Raw genomic sequence first — 23,224 nt, forward strand, 5'->3', positions numbered from 1 at the left:
CAGTAACTGGTAGGAGGGACAGCCTAGGCAGGGTGCCAGCACACACGTCACAAGAGCAGATGGGGATTTTTAAGCATTTTTAGCCCATCCTGCCCATGCAGCTCCACGGATGCACGATGCAGAGCTTGTGGCTCCTCTGGCGATCAGCATGGCCCAGGGTCAAGGAGCACAACAAGCCTCAGTACCTGGCCCACTACCAAAGATCTGGCAGAGCGTGGGTTTGGCAGAGCTGTAAGGTCTGTTTATGACCAACAGCCTGTAAAGCCCAGCAGCGTCTCGGCTGCCCTGTCCCTTATCACGCTGGCGAGGCTGGGAGCTGTGCTGGGAGCTGCGCGAGCAGCCGCTCCTTTCCCCTTCCCCCTCCACAGGAAGAGAAGGAGGCACCCGCCTGAGAAAGCTCCCTCCCTCCCTGCCTTCATCCCTGCCTCGCTTGTAATGAGCTTACAGGGTGAGCTGCAATCTGGCCCTATATGTTTTGATTTGGTAACTTCGGTATTTTTAAGAGAGGCATGTTGAGACATTAGGTATCAGTAACATTTGCATTAGATGCATTCAGAAGACCTGAAGTGGTGGTTAGATAGCAAGAACCAGGAGAGGGGAAGACAATTAAACAAGGAAGCAAAGGAGAAAAAAAAAATGACAAAATCCCTTTTCTTTTTCTCTCTCTTTTAGCACGAGGATGCCACAGAGCCCAGAGCTGAGACCTTTTGTAAACTGCCACAAGAATGGTCATGTTAAAAAAACACTGATTTGTTAAAGTACTGGGGTCACTTTATGTGCCTTTTTTATCTGTCTTTTGATCCCTTCCTCTACAAGGAACAAAGAAAATTAGAAAATAATCTAGATGTTCATGTAACCTAAATGGAAAAAGCTTATACTGCATGGCTGTAGATAGCCAGCTGCTATTATTCTTTTGTTCAACTCTATTCTGGTTCTGTTGTGCCTTAATGATGAAGCATAATATTATTGATAACATTTGTATATGACAGCCTAGATGAATTAGTTTAGTGTTGTTTGAGAAAAGGTCACATTTCTCTTTCTTCACCTGTCAAGCAAAGCCTAATTCATTCAACACCCCTAATGAGTTTGGGTAGCTACTCATGGTACAGGGCCCATGCTGAAATCATACTCTGGAATCAGCATCTGAGCAGTGCCATGAATCATGGGCCAGATTCCCAGGGGGATTCAGAGGTTTTACATCCCCACATTGCTACTCTGCCGCACAAAACCACAGAGACAAGTCCTTCCTCTCAAGGTCCGTGTGTCTGTCCATGGAGTAATGAGCAACCACATTGTGACCACTGTACTTGAGTGCAAGAGGTGAAGACCTTGGCTGCTTCACCTCTGGGACACAATCCAATGGGCAGTACAGAAACCTGACACCTTAGATCCAGCAGCAGTGGGGATGCACACACATGCAATGTGACCACTCTTTCCTTACAGAAGCAGAGACAGGACTGTTTAGACTTCCCACTCCCAAGGGGTGCTTTGGGAACTCATGGTGGGCACGCTATTGCAATCTCTCCTAGGTTTGGCATAAATAATTAAGTGCTGCTGGGTCACGCAAGGAGAAAGTGAAGTTAGTTTGGGAAAGCATTTTCTTGGGAGGCAGAACAGCCAGTCTCAAATCCATGTTTGGATATTTAATTATTTATGCCAAGCTGAACATATTTGCCAGAAGAGATTAAGAGCAACCTGCCCAATTTAGCAGTCTACTTATCATTAAGTTTAGCAATAGTCAGAACATCAGGATGACTACTAGTACATATATTTCTTTAACCAGAATCTGGTCTTTTGTTTGCTATTCTTAAGTTGATAAAAATGCACAATGCTTGCTTTGTGCACAGCCTCAACATCAGTAACACAATCAGTATTGTTTTAATATGACATTAGTATTTTCCTAGTAAGAAATCATCTGACTTTCCAGTCATAGGCACTGAATTAGTAAAAAGTATGCAGATACCAAGGAATGATTGAGTGCTGCTGCAGAGAAGTGAAATTTTTAATCAATGTTGTTACATGTGAGATGCAGTGAAAGAGGCAGCTTAGAATTGAGATAGGTCGGTCATCCACAGAAAAAGAAAATCACAAATTTGATGATTTTGTTAGAGATGCTTTAAATATGAACTGCATAAACAATGAATGTTTATTTAGAATTTGGAATTTGCTTCCTTTAGCTTCTGTCAATGAAATGACCTTGGTGTTAAAATATTAGTGGAAAATTTGACTTAGCTGGTGAGTACTGCAAGTGGAAATAACTGTTGTTGGCTGTTTGTATGAAAATGGAGAGCTGATGTGACAGCTGATTTGGTTGAACATGTATCGCTGTATTAACCCACAGCAGCCAAGTGTGATGAAGTCTGGTCACTGAAAAAGCATTGAGAACATGCAGGGCCTGGGGTCCTGTACATGCTTGGACAGCGTGAGCAGCATTTTTTGAGGATATTTCTGGAGCAGTACAGCTCACTCAAACCAATGATCTGCAATAGGCTTATATAAGATTCCCCGATATTTATCGATCTGCAGACTCCCACTGAGGTTAGTGGGCAGCCAAGAGGCATGGCTGGCCAGGGAACATCCTGAGGCAGAAGTGTACAGCTGTGTCCTTCACATCTGCCCTGCACCTCTTACCTAAGGTTGCGTAGCCCCATGGTGCCCCACCGCTGATCTCACAGCCCAGCTGTCTGAAACCAGCACATTGGCATCACCATCACAGCCATACAGACTGCAGGCTCTCAGGCCTTTTTTTGCCTCCAGGGCCAAAAGGACTGCTCGCATTTCTCAGGTGTGACTAGAGCTTCATAGGGACTGTAATGAATAATTGCAGAGTGACTGCTCTTTTATGTCATGAACTGCACTGAAAAGTTGCTAAAATACATAGGAGTAGCGTTGGTGTTGTTAAGCAGAAGTTAAGCTGCCAAAGCCATGAAAGCCATTTATGTCAAGGTTTTCAAACTCCCAGATAATCTGGAAACTGCTTAAAGCAGACACTCACTCTGCTCATATAATTTATTTTGCCTATGAGGGGCTCTCTGATTTCACTCCTGTGCTATTAGCACTTCTCATCAACTATTTCCTTGTTAGAGCATCAGTTGGAGAGTTTTTATGTGGCTGTTATTGCTAAGAAAACTTTTTTGCCTACCTACCACATTTGATATCCCTTATCTCTGTTCTTCAGACAACATCTTGGCCGGAATATACCACAGGGCAGTATTAGTGTTCCCAATGTCTGATTAAGTCACTAGTCACATCGGTGTGCAAAACTACAACAGCAGGGTGCTGTATTTTATGCTTGTATTAGACAAACAAGCTGTTCAGGGTTTTCTTTTTCTCAGAGGACAAAAAGGCAAAGCTGAGGACAAGGGTCACTGTCCCAGTTTGGACTGCATTCACAGCATAAAGGGCCAGAAATTTGTAAAGGGATCCTAGCACTCCCTGATTTTAACAGCAGAAAGAATAAACATGAAAACCTTCTGAGAACTCTTCTTGTAAACAGGGATCCAGGTGAGTAAAATTGGCCCTAGGTTACAAAAACCTTAAGGACTCCCTTCAGATTCTGGTCTGCATCTCCTAAAGATGGGGTGCAGGATCACATGCATAGTATTTAGGTCTCCTTACATCTATCATTACTCTTTAAAGCTACTCACACCTTCTTACATCTACTAACTGGGTCTGATGAAAGGTGGGCATAGAGGAGAAAGCAGAAGGAAGTCTTCCTTCTAGGAGCTTCTGAGCTTTGCTGCAATTTTCTCTCCTGCTCCAATTGTCTCTCCTGCTCCCTCCTCAACATACAGGTTATATAAAGTTCTCTCAGTTTCATGGCAGTCTGAAAAAAAGGATTTAGCTTTCTCAGAGTGAAAATGGGGCTGATGTGATGCTCAGAAATGAGGGGACAATTGCAGTGTAAAATTGGCTTGCATGTGCGCAACAGACTGGATGGTGATGTGAAAGGAAGATTGTAAGGGCTGATTGTATTAAATGGCTGTGAAAGCTGTGTCTGAATGGGCATGTCTAGAATGAAAGGACATCTGGGAGGACCGCTTTCCAGCAGGGTGGGGCTCTTGGTGCTTGGCTCTGCAGATGCTGTCTACAGAAATGCTAGGATTTAAGAGTACAAACTTGGCCTAAAGTCTGAGAGAGGCCATATTTTCAAGTATATGCATGGATACATCAACGATTTCAAATATTTTTATCTTATTTTCTGAACAGAGGGGAAAATCTGTTTTTCTTTTCAGATGTAGAATGGTATTCTAGGAATTCTGTACAAGAGCTTTTCAGTATCATGTAGAATTTGCCTGCAACAGGGCCTCTTTTCTCTATCATACTATTATTTAATAAAATATTATCTGTATAATGAAGACAGTCCAGAATGGGAGAAATCCACGAAGTTTACAGGATCGTGTCAATGTGTTTCACATTTAGACATCATGGTGGGTTCCAACCCAAAGTGAGACTCTCAGGTGTGGTCAAACCAGCTATTATGTTTATCGCTGATTGCAAAAGGAGTTTTGGGTTGACATCTAGACAATAAAGAAGAAAATTTTGCTCTTCTGTAATAGCTACGTAGTGAAACTCTATCTGCCAGTCACACATAGCAAGCTGTACATTTATACAAGATGTGCTCCAAAACCCTGCAGAAACAATCTGCTGACAGCAGCACTGTGCATTGGCAACTTGCCACCGGCAGGTGCCTATGGTTAAGATTTGACCCAAATTTTACATGTTGCTATAGATATTTAAAGAAGGGAAACTGAAGTGCACGCTTGCATGCTGATTCATAAAATGTTCTGGTCTTTCCTTTTTTTTTTTTTCCTTAATAATCTCTAATCAAGTTGAAATTGTTTTTCTAATGAGTTATTTGCTCCCCCAAACCCCAGTGCTTTATTCATGAACGCTGTTGAGGTGCCTAGGCAAAACAGTCATAAATCATTACTCACATAGCTGAAATTTTTGTCAACATCTTTCATTTCCAATTTGTATCAGGACAGGGCTTGCACTCACTTCAGCACACAGAGTGACAGGTTGAAACCCGAGCTGGGCTTAAAGTGATTTCCATGCACGCTAGAGCTCCTCTCCTTTGGTGGGAAATACATGGAGAGATTCTTTTTGCATGTGACACTTTGCAAGTGTTCATAATATTTATTAAGAATAAAGTTGCCTTCATTAGATGAATTTGTATCAGAGGAGTTATTTTTCATACTTGAGAGACATAAATAACAGAGCTGGAAAACCCCAGACTACTGCAGTCTCAAAGTCCCACGATACATGGGGATTTGAGTGGTGAGCATTAATATTATGCAAGTGATTTGTTAAAGAAAACTTGTAATTTAAGGAACACTTATTTCTAAGGATGGAGAAAAGGGTCTTTAAGTAGGGATCTTCTATCAAGTGCAAGTGGTGCAGACTGACTTTAAGGGTCTCTGATTTATACTTAATAAGAAAGCAGGAGGGCAAAGGGAAGCCTTTCAAAAGCTAGAAAGGCAACTCTGTCTCTCACCCAAGCCTCAGGAAAAAGGGTCAGGCTCCAGGGGAAAGAAAAGGAATTTATGTAAATATACAGACTCCAGCCGGAGGCTTAGCTGAAATATTTGGTCCTTTAAAATCTGAAACAAAAACCTTCTGCAGCGCTGGCTGTCAAGGTTCTGGATTTTGGTAGAGTAATATTTTCCCTTTTATTTTTATTCATGTCAACATAATGGAAGCTGACTTGCTTTTTGAATAATATATACTTTATCTACATGGTGAGCGGAACTGAGATGAACATCATTTACTGCAGGTTTATTTAAAGGGTACTTCACACTAAACAGAGTGCCCTTTATAGCTGTAAGGGTGTTTCAACACAAGGAATGGAAAAACTAACGTAAAGTAAAATTTCACTGTAAGCAAAACACCTTTGAAAAACTCATGTCTCCTGTCTTGTAAACAGATAAAGGAGCCATCACACTGGCAAAGTATGTGTTAGCTTTGGGACATCACAAGGCCAAAGACCAGGGCCCAGGAATCTTGAGCCTTTTTATGACAGAATTTGTCTGTGTATACAGAGCACAACAGACTTCACTTTGGCATTTCCCTCAGGAAAGTCTTGATGCAAAAGGAACAAGATGTGGGGTATGCCTTGTCACACCACCCCTGCCACATAGATGCTGGAGGAGCTTCTAGCCTATTGGACACCTCTTTCAGCAAGGTGTGCAAGGGAGAGCCATCACCTGCCACTGGCAAACAATTTATCCCCATAACAAAAGGCTATAAACTGTAGTTCATCTGGAGGACAACTGGGGAGAAACACTGGAGTGAATGGAATGAAACTGTAGAAATGTCCCTGGTAAACTCTTACTTGTCACATAAACTTTATTTTTCCTCTGTCACCTTGTTCTAAGATGGATTCAAATGATCTCAGCAACCACTGCTGCTACAAGTTTTAAATCTTGTACAGCGAAGCACCCAGCCCTCAGCTGGTCAGGGTAGTCAATACCTCCCTGGTTATACAAGTAGGTCCTGGCCTTGCAGTTCTGCTAAAATATCAGGAAGCCACAAAGCATTTAGAGGCACAGTTTGCTCTCTTCCTGTGTGTCCCAGTTAATGTAGCCCCTTCACAGTGTTCACAGTATTTTAGGATGAAGATGTAATTGCAATAGAAAGCCAGTGATCTAGCATTTACTTGCCTTTCCACACATGCCCTCAGCTTAGCAAAGCTCAGAAGCAAGGGACACCACAAGAAGTAGCAGTGTATTTTTCATGCCTCAACTATTGTAACTCCCTCTGCTACAGGCTGCTCATGTCCCAGCCCTCCAGATGAGTGCAGGTGCAGATTTCAGCTGTCCAATTTACTTTACCAGTGCAAGGAAGAATTAACCACATCTATACCACTACCAAGTGGTCACATCACCTTAACTTTCCTATTTAGGTCCAGTGCAAGAACAGTCTTTCAGTGATTTTTTGTTTACTGTTATTAAAGTTGTTTCATTGAATAAGAAAAAAAAAAAAGTAAAATGACTATATATATATATATTACTATAATAGTAAAACTTTCCAACAGCTTTTGCATTAGAAATAAGTCCTGGGTATGAGGAGGAATACTATGAAGTTTGGAGGTCTGAAGGGTGATATCCGTACACACTCTTCCCATTGTAATGGAAGAGCAGATTAAAACTCTTCTCTAGGCACTTGCATTTCTCCTGACTGATGGGAAATGCAACCTTCAAATGTGAACAGTTCTATGAAATGAATAAGAAAAGGTGGGCCCACTTTGATGTATTATCATTATACTAGAACAAAACCCATTCCAGAAAAAAAATGAATGCCAGCAGCCTTATGAGCGTGTAACTGGACCAAACATCTGTGTCTCAGGAATGCAGTGGGAAGTGGCCATATGTGCAAGGAATCCCAATTCCTTTGTTCAAAGCTGAAAACGAAACTATCACAGGAAGCCTTCCTGGTGATTGAAACCAGAGCCTCACCACAATATGTAAAAACCAAACAGGTATGAGGTATTAGATGTGGCTAGACACTGAATTAATGGAAGATCACTACATCTGAATTGGTTTTCTTGGAATTTCGAGGAGTTCTCTTTTTGAGAGTGTCTGTGCACAAGCTGGTGTGAAGCAATGGAGTTGAGAAACAAACTGAGGACAGAGTGGTTCAGTGCACCATAGGTAGGTGTAAGAGTGGAGACAGCACACGCCCTCATGGTTTCACAGGAGTCTGTGGGTATCAGGAATCCCTGTCACCTGCTGAGCTGTGATTTCAGTTGCAGGTATTTGTAGCCCAGAGCAATAATATAGTTTTTGTTATTGTTGTTGTTTGTTTGTTTGTTTGTTTACTGAGGAATGTGAGCCAGGAGCCCATTAATAATTAGCTGGAGCTCTAAAAGCACAAATGCACAGCAATGATCAAATATGGACTTGCTTTTGCTAGCAAAAAAAACCTTGCCAATACTTGCAAATAAAGCAGAGCAGGAAGTATTTTCTCGTATCTGTGGAGTTCTCTGCCAAGAAGGATCTGACTCTCTCAAGAACTGTAAATAGTCCCAATACCTAATTTAACTAATTGTGCAATAGGCCAGGTGTTACTCCATGATTAGTTTGTGCACAGGATTTTTAACCAGCACAGTAAAAAGAAACAGAGCCCCAGCAAGATGCAGAGTTCCCTTCATTCCCACTTTTGTGCCTGTAAGGAATCTGGGCAGGATCCAGACCTCAGTGCTAACCACAAAAACGCATGTATCTTTAAGGGAAAGGATTTATTTTACCTAATTCAAGTTGTTTGATATGTAGGTGTCCAGCCCAAGATAGCTGCACAGGTATTTTTCTTGTAGTTAGTGGAGAGATACAAGCATTTCCATGAGCATTTTGTCTCACTCATCTCAATAACAACCAATCTGATGTGAAATTTCTGCAGCTCTCTTCCTATACTTGGTTGCACATCCAGACATTTCCCCTTGCACTCTCTCCTTGATGCTTGACAAAGTGCATGCTCAAGGATGCTGTTTCACCAAAAATGTTTTCTTCCTTCCTTCCTCCTTCCCTCCCTCCCTTCTTTCCTTCCTTCCTTTTTTTTTTTTTTTTTTTTCCCCAGGTTAGCTTTTGGCTGCATAAATTCTTTTGGCTGCATAAATTCTCAGACAGGGTTCACAGTGTAGTTTTAGGATGGGAATCTAAACAACATAGCCTACATAGACTAAATGCAAAATTTTGAAAAGATGAGAGCTGTGGTTAACACCAAGTTCTCTGTCAAGGCTATGGCTGGGGTTCTGGGAAAAGAATAGGAAAGAGAAAGGGGAAACCATTTAAATTCACACAGTTGTTGCAGGAAGCTTCAGTCCTGAGAAGCAAGTGCATTTTGAGGTAGTCTATCCACCCCTTCTGCCCCACCCCTTCTGCCTGGTGACCTCCGTCTCCCCTCTTAGACTCAGGGTTGTTTTCTGGAGCAATGTGACCGTGATAGCAGTGGAGGGAGTCAAGCACAATCTCTCTGACCCTGAATAGACTAGGAGGAGACAGGGAGTGGGGAAGGGCTGAAAGGCAGGCAATGTGAGAAGGGACAGTTGCAAAACTGTACAGGCAGGTCACACACATTGTGCTTGAAGTACTGAATGCACCTTTTGTCTGACTGGTGCCCCAGTGTCTCAACAATAACTCAAGAAAAGCAATGTTCTTGCTTCAAAAAGCAAACAATTGCTATGAAGGAATTTCCTTAATATTGGAGCTATTTGTTAGTTTTTATCTTCATGTCTTAAGTCTATTTATGTTTCACTCTGATTAGTGGGTTGCAGTCCTTAATTCAGGCACTTAACTGTTTAATCTATACCTAAAACCAGATGGATTTTAGAGATAATTTAATTTTGACCCTGTTACTAAAAACAAAAAACAAACAAACAAACAAACAAACAAAAATGAACACAGAAAGAAAACCCTAATGTTCCACCCATTCCCTGAGCAAAAGCAGCATTCACTGAGACAATTCTTCCTCTTAAATTCCTGCCACCAGACTTTGACTACCATCAATCATTATTTAACATCTCCCTCCGTTTCAGTGGGACCAAGCATGGGTAAAGGTGTGCCTCAGTGAGAATAAGTGATGGGGGGGAAAGGGTGTTGAAAGAAATTACTCTTTTGGTAACTCAGCTCAGACTCTTCTCTCATTAGTTTTATTACCACTTGAGCCCCTCAAAGGTGTTACTGTGCCCAATAAGCTTATTAAACAGGATGCTACTCTCATGCACATTGGTCGGATTCTAGTTCTGCTGAAGCTTCTGTCACTGCTTTATTCACTCGAATAGGTGATTTTTATTCACATGAACACATCTAGAACACATTACTCACATGAATAGCTCCAGTTTTTTCTTCTAGGCTGGCGCATCAGCACCAGATTCAGAGACCTGCATTTAGGTGATTACAGCACAGGTGCTGTGCGCCTACTCTTCAAGCTCCTGCCGTAGGCAATAGAGAGCTAGGGATTAATTACTTGTCTCTGCATCAATATCTAGCAGGGCCAAAGGCATCCCCATCTGATTACCCTTGACTGCCTAATGGCACTGAATGGTTAAATTTAGGCAACAGATGCAAGCCAGTAGAGCCTAGAGAGGGATAGAACTGGCTGATGACTGCCTGAAAATGCTAAGTATGCTTTTTCTAGGAATAAGGTACCTTTTGCCTCTTTCCCTTTCAGAAACTCTACTTGACTATTGTTATTTAAATAAGTTGTGTTTTCCATGTAACCCAATGTAAGTATGAACCATTTATTTTCCTTAGCATTCAGTCATTTGGATGGGCTCAGTCCGTTCAACAGCAGTTTGTGGAATGGTGTTCATTACCGTTGCTTGTTTTTCCTAGCGTGCTCTTTTCGTCTGTGAGGTTTGATACTTTGGAGCCTTATTTGATCTGCAATGAATCCTTGAAGAACTCAAACCAACCTCTAAAAAAAAAAACATCTACCACCTAATGTTCCAATGAACACCTAAGTTTCTTGAAAGTAATGGGACTTTCAGTTCTAAATTCTTTCTTCAGAGAATACAAGTGCTGAATTTCCTATTTTGTCTCAAAAAAGAACAAAGAAATCCACAAAAAGAAATACTCTGAAACATTTTGATTCCAAAATATCCACATATGTCATTCTGGTCTGTTTAATTGACTTGAGCTCCATTCTAGGTCACCTCAGGGTTTCTCTGTTGGGATCCGCTGCCCTGTGATGTTGTGGTTTTGGAGTCTGATGTGCTTATTTTTTCCCTGGAAAACAGTTTGACCAGACTGCACTTTGCTGAATAATAAGACCTTCTAATAGATGTTGTTTGGAAAGTGTTGGCCTTCAGGAAGTCCAGCCCAAACCAAAATATAAATGCTTGTTCCCATGAATCCAAGTAACACAGTAAGAAACTTTAAAATTAGTCAGATTTGAAATTAAATCTATTAAGCACAGTCTTCTGAATTAAGCTGATTTTTTTTCCTAAAAAACACAATTGAAAAATAAATAAAATCTTCTCCTGACCATCTCTCACTAAAATTTACTGCTGTAAGTAACTGTTGTAAGTTGTAGCACAACAGGTGACTAGATCTAAGTCATACACAAAGCATGGAGCCACATTTATCATTGAGGATATAAAGGTTCATTTCCAACCCCTTATAAATGTCACTAAACCATTTATATGTTCTAACAAGCAATGTCAAGCTACATTTTAATCAAAGCATAAATATCCTTGATGGCACTACAGTAAGTAGCTCATATGATGTTTTTGAAACCCAAGGTACTTGTAGACTTGAGGTCTTCAAATCAGTTTGATAAACTTTAACATATTTTATGCTGGTTTTCCTTATTAAAAAAAAAAAAAAAAAAAAAAAACTTAAAGCTACACTTTCATTGAGTGATTAGATGAATCAGTTCAGAAGTGTGCAGTTTTTGAAGTATTGAGAATATTACATTAATACGAGAGTATAAGGAAATATTGCTGCTTGCCCAGACAGAGTGGTACCTCATATTTGTCACGCACAGTTTTTTATCCTGAGCAACAAGCATCCAATTTAGCTCTCCCCGTGCACTGAGAAGACATATTCATGGTAATTATCACTTTGGAAATTGTCACTCATAGCTGTCTTTTTAAAAGATAGTATAATTACAGAATCGTATTACAGATAATGTTGCTTATTGGATACTCTTTCCGTGACATTTGTCTGTGAATAGCTCTTCTTTAGGCTTTTCTCTGTGGATACATCTCATAAATATCTCTTCATAAAATACTGTACATCAGATCTGATTTTCTACCTCCAGATTTTAGTGGGTCTTCTGACTCTAACCACTTTATTATTCCATTCTGTTGGGAGGATGGTTAGAAATAAAGGTGGGTTTCAGGAAACCTTTGAAAATCTCATTGTCATAAAAAGAAGTTTAAGCAAAAAAAAAAAAAGTTACCATATTTCTTAAAATCTGATACTTCATTCTAGACTCTGAAATAATATTCTAGTTTTCTCTTGATTTAAGGAAGCTGCTCAGTTGAAAAAGTGTCACAAAAGTGCGTATGTTAGCCTATGGTTTTCCCATATGAGAAAGGAATAAGCTTCTGTTCTGTAGATCATGCTTTGTGTTTCCAAATTCTCATTTGCACTGGATTATATTAAATCTGTAAAAAATAATCCTCCTAACCAGCATAGTGATTTGGGCATTCAAGCTGTATAGACGCAGCTATATATATATTAATTTGTTAGAGAGCAGAGAAAATAGATGATACTGCTCATACTGCATCAGTTTCTTTTCTCAGGTGCCAAGTGATAGGATGCAAGGCAATGGACTCATGTTGCACCAGGGGAAGTTTAGGTTGGACATCAAAAGAATTTCTTTGCTAAAAGGGTGGTTAAGCATTGGAACAGGCTGCCCAGGGAAGTGGTGAAGTTGCCGTCCCTGGAGGTTTTTAAGAGAGCTGTGGATGTAGTGTTTAGGGACATGGTTTAGCAGTGGGAATCTTATAGACCAGTGTCTATGGCAGACTGGCTCCACAAAGGACAAATATCCTCAGGAAAAATGTTTTTAACTCTAGTAGAAAAACAACCTGCTCCTTTCCTCCCCTACTCTCCCATCCTGATCCAGAGGGTATTTTGTCTGTTGAAATCAGGGCATTAACCTGACAAACTACTTTGCACACAAAGGAATGTAGTTTGGGGTCTGGAAGATGTCTTGTACCTGAGGAGCATGAAGACTGGAACGAGTGCAGTCGTGTCTGCCACTGCTTGCATAGGCAGAAGCATCTGTTCTTTGCTTCATATCTCTCCCACAGAAGTTTTCTGCTCCCAAAACATCCAAAGAAAAGCTGTTATTGCATGTTATGAGGACCTTAGATACCAAAACTCTGTCTGTGAGGCACTGGAACAGGCTGCCCAGGGAAGTAGAGTCACTGTCCCTGGAGGTCTGCAAAAAACATGTAGAGGTAGAGCTGAGGGATGTGGTTTAGTGGTAGACTTGGCAGTGTTTGTTAATGGTTGGACTTGATGATCTTAGAGGTCTTTTCCAACCTAAATGATTCTACGTACTGGGGAGCTACAAGGATGCTGGAGCACCTTCCCTTTAGCCTCAGGCACTGTGACTATTCCTGGTTGCTTGATGTGGCTACATATCTTCCCCGCTTGGCTTCTGCCAGCCTGCCCCTGTGAGATGGGTATCTACACCAAGATAAAGAGTATTATATTGGATATGAAGCAGGTATGGAGGAGCTACAAAGAAGAAGGTCACAGATATTGAGTCCTCTCTGGCTTCACTGTACTGCAGAGTTACTAGTTACCAGTGCTTTGAGCCTCAAAGCACTTCTGGCCAGAGTGTATCTTTTTGCTTAGTTTGAAGGCCAAAGTGAGAATCCACCTTTCTCCTTTTACATTTGTTCCAGTGGCTAATCTCCTTCTCTGTAAAAGCTGTTTTTCCTACATCAGAATAACCCCTGCCTTGGGAAAAGAAAAAAAAATAAAATAAAATAAGAAAGTATTAGTTGGAAACAGTTAAATATGATCTAAGTAAAATTCAAAAGTGAATGAACTGTCCCTGCTCCAAGACCATGTTGTTGCCCAAAACTTATCAAGTATTACTGCTTCTGGCGTTGTCTGTCCCTGAAATAAAAGGACCTCAATTTAAAGAACCACTTAGTTTCTCATATAAACAATAATGAGATATTAAAACATATATGAGAACTGAAGGCTCCATCTGTCTCGTAAAAATAAGTCCCACACAGCCACATGTTACTGCAAAGACTTCCTGGTGGGAAAGCCCATGTTCAGCTGGGCAGGATCACTTGTCATTGCTAGAGAGGGGAAAGAGACAGTCTGTCCTGCTGCCTTTCCGAATCTGCCTGCATTGCTGAACAGAACAGCTTTATGGTGATAGGGGTCACAGCTATCAAAATTTGCAGAGGAATTGAGATTACATCATTGAACTGCTGGCCTTGGGGCAGAGAACAACAACATGCACAAGGCTACAATTACTTTGAGTCTTTGAAGCACAGGTAATGTCATTAAGAAGAATGGGTGCTGAGTGAGGAGCATGCGATCTCTCAGTAACTTGTCCTTCTGTGTGTTCTCTGTCCTTCCCCCCCCTCTTGGGAGCTATTCCCCACTGTATTTGTTCAGCACATAGTGGAACAAGGCTTGCCCGTGCTATACAAATAATTGCACATTGTAAAATATAGTCTTTATCTTCTGTTACACCATTGCCCACTGGAAAGAGCACGTCACTGTCTTGAAACTGTGATACGGCATTGGAGGGACTAAATAGTTAAATTCTCATGGAAGTTGGACATTTTGCTCAAACACTTCTCTTTTCCTTTGTTTATAACCTTGCCTTCCTGTTGTATGTTATCCTGTCCCCTCCATCCCCGACTGCTGGCTGCCAAGATGATGCTAGCATATGTGTGGAAGTGCAGCTGCTTGCCTACAGGAACAACCCTGCTCTCCGTAGCAAGGTTTGAGGATGCTGAGGTTCATGTGCTCCTCCTAGGAAGGAGGACAGTGTGTAGGTTCAACATCCTTGGCCTGTAATCCGAAAATCTGTACCTGTACCTCCTGCTGCTGGGTTCTTCCACAGTCACAGTGAGGAGCCAGCTACAACCCTCTGCTCATGCAGCAGGCGCGGTAGTGGGTGCATGCTTCCAGCCCAAGTGCCTGCATGCAACATGTTAGACCAGATACATCAGGACAGCGTTTATTGAACTTGGCCAGCTGCAAACAGTAGAGAGAGCAAATTGCTGTTAGCAGGCAGTCTTTCCATCCAGGCAGTTATAACGCCAAAATAAAAAGGGGGATGCAGAGACATGCCAGAAATGTGGGAATCATCCAAAATGTTGGTGGAGGCAGCAGTGAGAGCGGAGCCCAAGCTGGAAGCATATTTCAGAATGGCTTGGCAGGAGAGGATGGCAGGTGGTGCCGGACCTGCTGCCACCCAGGGCACGGAGGGAGAGCAGGGACCCTTTCCAGGGAGGAGGAGCTCGCGGAACTGTTCCAAAAATGAAATGAGAACTGAAAAAGAGCAGGCTCCCTGATTGGGAAGCCAAGTAATAAAGCACAGGGGTAGCTTAAGCAATAAATGGCTATTGCTCATTAGTTTCCTGTTCATTATTTGTTGGCTAAAAACAAATGGAGGTTATGGGAAGAAAAGTGGATTTTCTTGAAAGCTCTGTGAAATAGGTGGATGCAGAAAGGGGGACGGAGTACAGGGGAAGGTTCAGATGCACAGCAGCTGCTTTCCCGAAGAAGTCAGCTGCAGGCATGTATGCTGGGCTGTGGCAGTCTCCTAGCAGGCTGGCTCCATTGCCTAGGGGCAAATGACTTGTATGACACCAAAGAGGTGGAGTGAAGGATTGGACTCCTCAACTTGGGTGCAGAAAACTTTAGTGGCATGTTTCTTAGGTCAACATCAGGAAACTGGCTGAGGAAAAAAGCTGCCTAAGTCCTGTGGCTTCTTGACCTGTTTCATCAGCTCCCCTTGGAATACAATGAGTGTCACCTTTCATAGCAGATCTGTTTAAAAAGTTGCCTGGGAGAGCTCAGTGTCACAACAAAACCTCAAGCTCAGTAACCGGCACCAACATACTGTGCAATAGGTCTTTTTTTCTTTACTCCTGTGACTATATTCGGGGCACATTGTAAATTTCAAGATTGCCTTGAAATAGCAAGGCAATACAGCATTTCCAGCCAGATAAATCTGACTGGGGAAAAAAATCTGCCCATATTTGGCAGCAGAGTTAATTCATTCCCCAAACTTAGTATCAACCTGACTAATCAACTTGCACATTCTTGACTACAGGCTCTCACTTGCTTTTAAGGACAGCCTTATCTCTGCAAATTGGGAGATTCTTTGAGGTTCTGTATCTAAAAAGAAGAAAATGAACAAGAAAAGATTTACTCCCCTCTTTATTTACTTGCTAGATATGAGAAACAAATAATCATTTCTCTTTCTTTCTGGCAGCTTCTTCCTTTCTTCCAAATAATTGACATTATTACACAGACATATCTGTCTATGTAAATATAGACAGAGAGCTTGCAGGACAATGGCTCAACAATGCTGATAAAGAGAAACAGTGACAACAGAGCCAAGGCCTTGGTTTTATGGCTTTCCTGTCAATTCTCTTTAGCAATGTATATGCAGGTAGTTACTTGTCAGTTACATTGCCTGTTTTCATAGCTGAGACTTATTTTAATGTAATATAATTTCTGCAAAGTAAAAATGAAAGCATTTCTTTTCACATCTAGGATGAAGGATGTTTATTTAGGAAGATGAGGAATTAGGCAAAGGAATGAATCAGACAAAAAGTTGAAATTCCCAGCTGGGTCCCCCTGTCTCTTCTCAAATATGGGAATCAGCAGAGATGATGATATTTCCTTTAATGAAAGAAAAAGAGTTAATGTTCAGATCAAAAGTATGCCTGTGGTTAGTCAGCGTGATTTAAGGTTTCTGGAATGAGGCAAGTTTGTTGCCAAATATGGGGAATTTCTTCCTAAATTGCATCACAGTTTCTCAGAGAGGTTATTTTCAGTTAGAATGAAAGGGTTAGGTGTTGACTCCAATTTCTTAAACTGTGAAGGCTGAGCTGTGTCAGCGTTAGCCAGTGAGATTTGATGTTTTGCTGTCTTTTAGGCGAAGCCTGGTAGTCCAGGCAGGAAGATGTGTATGTGCCAACTGGCGCGCAGCTCCACGTGCTGACGGAGGTGCAGAGCAGTGTGGGTGATACATGGGACACGTTCCCTCACCCTGCACAGTTACCCAGGTTAGACTTTTCCCTCTTTCTCTTGGGACCCAGCTTCTCAGTAATTATCCAGAGGAAGAAGTGCCATCTGTGGGAAGTAACAGAAGCGTTCAGTGGTACTGATAGAGAAGCATCACTTGAAAAGAGAACTCGGGGAACAAGAGCAAGGCTTGAGTGTGCCAGTGCAATGTGAAAGCATGCATCAAAGACGTGCCATCGTGTTCTTGCATGTATTTAAAAGTTGGATTGAGCAATATTGTCTCACTTAAGAGTTTGCTCCTCTACTTTCCTGTTGCTGGAGGTGGACTCATACACCGGGAATTGTTTCTTGCAGAAGCAGGAAGGCGATTGCAGGGGGGCAAGGGAGGAGGCACCTCCTGGGGGAGCTCTGCCAGGTGGAGAACTTGCTGCTGTTAAGGTGTGGAGAAAAAGAGGGTCTTTCCACCTAACAGAAAAAGCCATTTTAAACCAAACTCTGTTTTTGTAATGAAGATGATCAGAGCACTGTGGACAGGTGGAAGCCATGCCAAACAAATGGTAGGTCGCCATCCTTGGGAGTAGACATGAATGACATACAAACCTGGAGAGCCCAACAGGATTTTGATTGGAAAGCAAAAGCAGTAGTCATCTGGCAACCTTTTATGGGAGTGGTTTGACAACCTTCTGCACCCTGTTCTGTCATCCCTGTGCTTAGGTATCTTGTACAGACATGAATGGGAATTTTATGAACGTGGTTGACAGACAATGAAGTCAGAGGAAATTCTTTCCATCGACTTTATTGGGCTTTAAATCAGGCACCATTACAGCCAGGATTTGCCAAAGTGATTAGTGACTTTGGATTGCCCTTAGCATTTGGGAAATCTCTTTGTGTCAGGGCTCATGTCAAGCACAGTTAAGTTTGAACTACAAGTAAACAAAACACAAATGCACAAAGTGTTTCTTGCAGAGTTAAAAAGCCCATTTACATGCACCAGAGATGAATCCACTCTTAGCAGAGGAAATTCTGCTGCAGTACAAACTATATCCTAATCATTAAAATGGCATTTGGAAAAACAAAACAAAACCAAAACAAAAACACTACACTTGACTACAGGGAGTAGAACAGTGCAGCCAAGAAATGAGGTACGTGGACCGAGTACGTTTGCTTTCCTCTGTATCTCTGCATTCCACTGGGTTTAACAGGGACATGTCAGAGTGCAGGCCACCCCAGAACAGGATCTATTTTTTGCCCCAGATTTTCTTATGGGTGCAGTATTTTTCTGCTTTCTCCACTTTAGCTGCATAGGCCTATGTCTCCAGATTTCTTGAGCCAGATTATGCAGCCTGGTGGAAGGGTTTGGTCCCTGCTCTGTAAGAGGACAAACACCTCTGTGTCAAGAGAAACCCAAGCTGACCACTCTCCTCTGCAGAGCACAGTGTAGAAATCAGGCCATGGAAGGGTACATCGATCTCTCTGCAGATCCCACCCTCTACCTACAGAGAAATGTCTGCTGCTGTAGTGATTTGAGTGCCCGTGAGACATTAGCTCCATCAAGACCTCTTGAAAGGAGCTCACATGGGAGCCTTGGAGCCTGAAGGGTTATGATAGGAGATCACTGAGTAAATATCCCTGGCTGTTTAAAATGTGCCTGCCTTACTGGCAAAGAATACTTTCCCATAACAGTCTTGGCAGAAGGAAAGGTGTACCTGAGGCTCAGCTGCTGCCTTTCCTTACCTGGGCCCCTGAGGCTGTGGGTTTGCATTACACATCAGCTCATAGGAGGCCCTTCCAAATGATTTTCTTTCCAAAGACTTCTTGGCTTTTCTCTCTGCCTTGAATTGATAATTGTCTGGCTAGAGGATGAGAGGATGCAGTGGCTGATCTAATGATATTTTTTCTTTTTTTCCTATGTTTTGCAGGGTTGTTTTTTGCCAGCTCCTCCAGCTGAACTGACTCACCCTATGGCAGTTGCAGGTGGGACAAGGGAGGAGTGGGATAGCTGCTTTCCACGGTACTGCTCTCTCTTATCAGGCTAGGTGCAACCTGAAACCAAAAACTTACTTCAAAGAGACTTTTATCAACCATCTAAACTACTACATCCTGGGTGAGATGCTTCATTTTACAAAAGTTTAACGCCCAGCGCACTTTGGGTCAGGCTTAATCTGCTGAGATCCCCTGAGGCCTGTCCAGCTGACAGCTGCACGCTTTGCCAGGGGGTTCTCAAAGTGATCACAGAGCAGGACATCGGTCAGGTGAAGTGTTCTCAGTCCTGCTGCCTGCTCCCTGTGCTTGCTGCCAAGCTGCAGCCTCAGCCCAGGAGCAGGATGTGATATGGGCCCATGCCGTGTCCCATACACAAGTATCCTGCATCTGACTCGATAGCAGCAGTACCTGCAAATTGGAGTGTGGTGCTGCCCCATCCCCCATGTATTTTAAATAATTGGTGGTTTGGCTACTTGTGTGTTGTATAAGGCAGACAGACTCGGTTCTGTTCCTTTGCTTTCCCTCTGTGGCCACGTGTCTTCTGTATTTCAGTCACTGCAGGGATCTTGCTTCATCAGTAGGAGCTAGGACTAGTCCCATCCTGACTAACCTGTGGTCTGGAAAATGTGGGTGGGTAACCCTTCAGGCTACGGAGCAACCTGGAAATGAGGAAAGGCTGCCATGAATGTCTCAGTGTGCTCACAAGGTGCAGAGCAGGGTGAGCTGCCAATGTGTGTCAGATGGCAGATATCCCTTACAGTCCTCTGCATGTCTTTAATGGAAGGACTTACCGTGTGTGCACAGACACTTGAGGCAGACATGGCCAAATTGTCATCAAGAGTAAAGAAATCTAAGATAAAAACAGAACCGTCTCAAAATACATCAGGATGAGCTGAAAGGGAAATGTTTTGGACAAGTAAGCAGAAATTAGCCCAGAGTGTGGGGAAAGCACATAAGGTTATTACAAAAGGAAGCTGTAGCTGCTGTGTAAGTGCTTTAAATGAATGAAGCAACTGAACTCTGTGAAGAACCTGCTGGTGAGTATTAAGCATATTCAAGGTAAATCTACCCAGCCTGGCTTTCTCAGGGGAGGAAATAGGAGGAACACATTGGCTTTAACTATAAAATGGGCTTAAAGATGAGGGAGTATCCTGTTGCCTGGTCTGATCAGGACTAGAATACTTCCGGACAGAAAGGGAACTGTGAGAATTTCATAAAGCAAAGTGTCTATGAAATTTAACAGCCACTAAGCTAGGGGGCAGCTGAGCAAGAGTTTCTGCACTTTGTTTTAAGATTTAAAAGAAAGAGCTGGTGAAGTGTATATACACTTTCAGGTGAAATTCAGTGGTGAAAGTCCAATGCAAACACTAGGTCTTACTTGAGGATTTCACGCCACGGAGGTTAAAGTAACCAACAGACCCGCTGCTTAACGCTTCTGCATAGTGGTGTCTTAGTGAATGTGTTTGCCCTCCACCCAAGCAGGGATGAGCATTTCCTAGTTCCATGAGCAATGCTGTCTTGAGCTGATAATGGGTCCAAATGAAGCTTACTCTCAGCTTCAGTTCAAGGGCTTCAGTATCAGGGCTAGAAAAACTAGATGTAAGTGTGGTTCCCCTGTGAGATGAGCTAAATAATGCTTCACACAGCAGCTCATGCTAACTTCCTTTTCACCAGCAGTCTGGGGGTTGTTCAAGCATCAGCCTTTGGAAACTGACTTTTTTTTTTTTTTTTGTCAGGTGCGGTACTGCCGTTCTGTCACATGGTGGAAAAAAGCAGAGAAGCTTGTGGTGAGACAAGTTTGAGTGATCCAGTCCCAGACTTGTTTGTTGCTTTCTGCCTGGGAGAGGTGCTGGGGGTGTTGCAGCCTTACCGAGGGACAGCAGCCGTCTCCTTCAGCGCCTCTGCACACAGCTTCTTAGAAGCAGCACCAGCTCCTGCCTTCCTTTTAAGAAGGATGCCTGGTCTGTCAGCTGAAGGGAGATGCTGAAACTGTGCACACCAGCACAAGTCCCTCGCATTTCTCTGTGCCCTACCTGAAGCTCTGCCAAGCACAAACCTCAAAGCCGTGTCAGCAGCATCCCCAGTGGGACCTGGTACGAGAGGAGATGAGGTGATTTTTATCTCCAAGTCGGTTCGCATCACTGCAACACCCTTGTCTTCAGCTCAGGCTATGAGCTTACGTAGCTGCATCACTAGAGCAAGCTGAGGTTCAGCTCTCGGCACATGCTGTGCTTGTGCAGGGTCCCCAGAGCGTGCACACTGCTCCTCTGCTCTCCCCAGCCCACGCTGTCTCTGCGTTGCCAAAGCTGCTCCTCCTCGCCGGCACTGGGAGCGTGCTCCAGGGCTGCTCAGATACATCTACGCACACGGCAGCAGGGCGACCGCTGCAGTACCGTGCACACTGACTCACTGCTTCTCTCGCATTGCTCAAGCCCCTCTTGTTTCCAGGGGGAACGAGCTGGAAAGAAGCCACCAGAAGAGGATAGTGCAGGAGATGCAATCCGCCGTGGTGGATAGATTACTGTGCTGAAAGGTCATTCTCTTTTTTTCCCCAGATCTTTTTTTTTTTTTTTTTTTCCTTAAAACAGATTGAGTTTACAAGCGTGAGCAATATTTTCCCCCTGGTTCTTGACACAGCCTCAGAAATCTCCACTGCTGCTGCAGCAGCGGCTAGCAGCCAGCCTTTGCTCTGAGCTGAAGTACAGCCATGTTCATTGTTTCACTGAGGTTACAAACCAGCCTGTGGTTCTCCCCACTAAGAGAAACTCATGTCTTGTGCTTTTTCTCTTCTAGGAGGTGGGACCATGCTTTGAACCAAACCCGCCCACAGTTTTGCGCTTTTCAGCTTCTGGTGGCACAGCCATTTGTGCCAAATGACTTTAATTACTTTGAAAACTTATAAGCTGCTTGAAATTGAGTTAATTGTAGATCTTTCACTCTAGCCCATTAGAAAACAACTGCTCTAAAGAACAGAGCCCATGCTGTGTGCAACCTTTATCTTGAACCATAAGAAACAGGAAACCTTTGTGGGTTTTCTTGCAACAACCTGATATTTATAGTTGCCTTCGGAGCAACAGCTAGTGAGATTATGCAGCTATGAACCCCATGCACTACGGCTCTCAAAGGGGGGAATTTTTTCAGAAGTGCTCCTGTCTGCTTCTGTATGCATTTGAAAGAGAGCCAACTCAATTTGCAAATGGCCTTTTGTTTACCTGCTTTTCTTCCCAGTGGTTTGTCTGTTTTCATCTCCACCAGGGTGCAAGGCAAACCGGGATCAGCCCTGCAGTCTTGAAATTCAGATTCAGCTCCAGGGAGCAGCAGGAAACTTCTCAAGGTGTGCCAGGGACATGCTCTTCCCAGTCTGCACATTCATGACTTGCCAGTTCTCCCCTCACTGTTATCCAGTAGGATTCCAAAGAAACAAAATCCACCTTTCCTCCTACTCAATGCAGGCCAAAGAAAGGACTGAGAATTACGAATCCTGCCTCTTGCCTCTCCTTCTCCACTGCCAGCCAACATCCGTACCATAATTCCCGTAAACCTTCTAAAATCGGGAAGCTCTGGCTGGGACAGGTGGTTTCAGAGGAGGCTTTCTTAACATATTACATTCTGATTGTCTTGCTTGGCAGCTTGCTGAGGGCTAAAAATGACTCGATAGCTGGGAGGACAGTGGCCATGAGGTGATGGTTTGGGCTGTCTAAAATTTTTCTATCTCTGTGATTTCTATTTAAGAGGTGAGAACTGCAATTATTAGGGGAAGAAGAGCAACAAAATAGATCTGAACAGCATATAACATTTTCAAAGTGTTGTTGTATATGCTTTTAGCAAAGGCATATATTTATTGTTACCAAACTTTTACTTAAAAAGCAATAAAGGTTTTTGATGAAGAATGATTTGGACTTTGGGGATTTCTGACATATATAAGAAAATTATGAAAAGCTGCAGTTCCTCCTGGAAAACACCATTTTGGTGAAAAAAAAGAAACAACATATTTTGTTGAAAAGGGACTTTCAAATGTTTTCCACATTAGTATTTGAAACTCTTTCTCTGTTAAAGTTTTGTTTTGTTTTGTTTTCTGTATTGTGGCCAGCCCCATCACTGTGGACAGACTCACAAATAGGCTCACCTTCATTACTACACCAGAAGCAATTGTCCATGAATGCAATGTTGCTCAAGGCACTGGGGATTTGGTACTTTTTGACAGCTGGCTACAGCCACTCCACTTGAAAATGCAGACAGAACACTTGAAAATCTAGCCACTTATGTCAATGGCTTGTGGCTTTTCAAAAGTAGTTTTACATCTAAACTTCAGGTCCTTCCATTTCTAAACAGTGAACCTGTGAGCTAAACAGCCATTAAACTGAGCATGGACTCATTCATCTGCCACTTGGTTGTATTTACTGTGGACCACATCATGTCCCTCTCACCCAAAGTTAGTGATTCATGAACCTTTACATGTTGCAAAGATATCTTTGCTTCCACCATGACAGACAGTGAAGCTGAAAAATGATGAACCCAAAATGGGAAAAATAAATAAATAAATGTCTCAATTG

General features: G+C 42.7%; 1 long non-coding RNA gene across 4 annotated transcripts in view; it reads left to right on the plus strand.

Moving 5' to 3' along the window:
* Positions 1-23,224, plus strand: part of LOC106042539 (uncharacterized) — a 60,258-nt gene that overhangs the window by 31,868 nt on the left and 5,166 nt on the right. Inside the window, exons 2-4 of one of the 4 annotated variants that reach the window (XR_010826336.1) lie at positions 18,608-18,792; positions 20,408-21,204; positions 21,927-22,005. This is a non-coding gene — a long non-coding RNA (uncharacterized lncRNA). Of the gene's footprint in view, positions 1-18,607; positions 18,793-20,407; positions 23,223-23,224 lie in introns of those variants that run through there. The other 3 variants (XR_010826335.1, XR_007164412.2, XR_010826337.1) reach the window with 3 other exon arrangements.

Source organism: Anser cygnoides, chromosome 1 (assembly GCF_040182565.1).
Source record: "Anser cygnoides isolate HZ-2024a breed goose chromosome 1, Taihu_goose_T2T_genome, whole genome shotgun sequence".
Classification (NCBI taxonomy): Eukaryota; Metazoa; Chordata; class Aves; order Anseriformes; family Anatidae; genus Anser; species Anser cygnoides.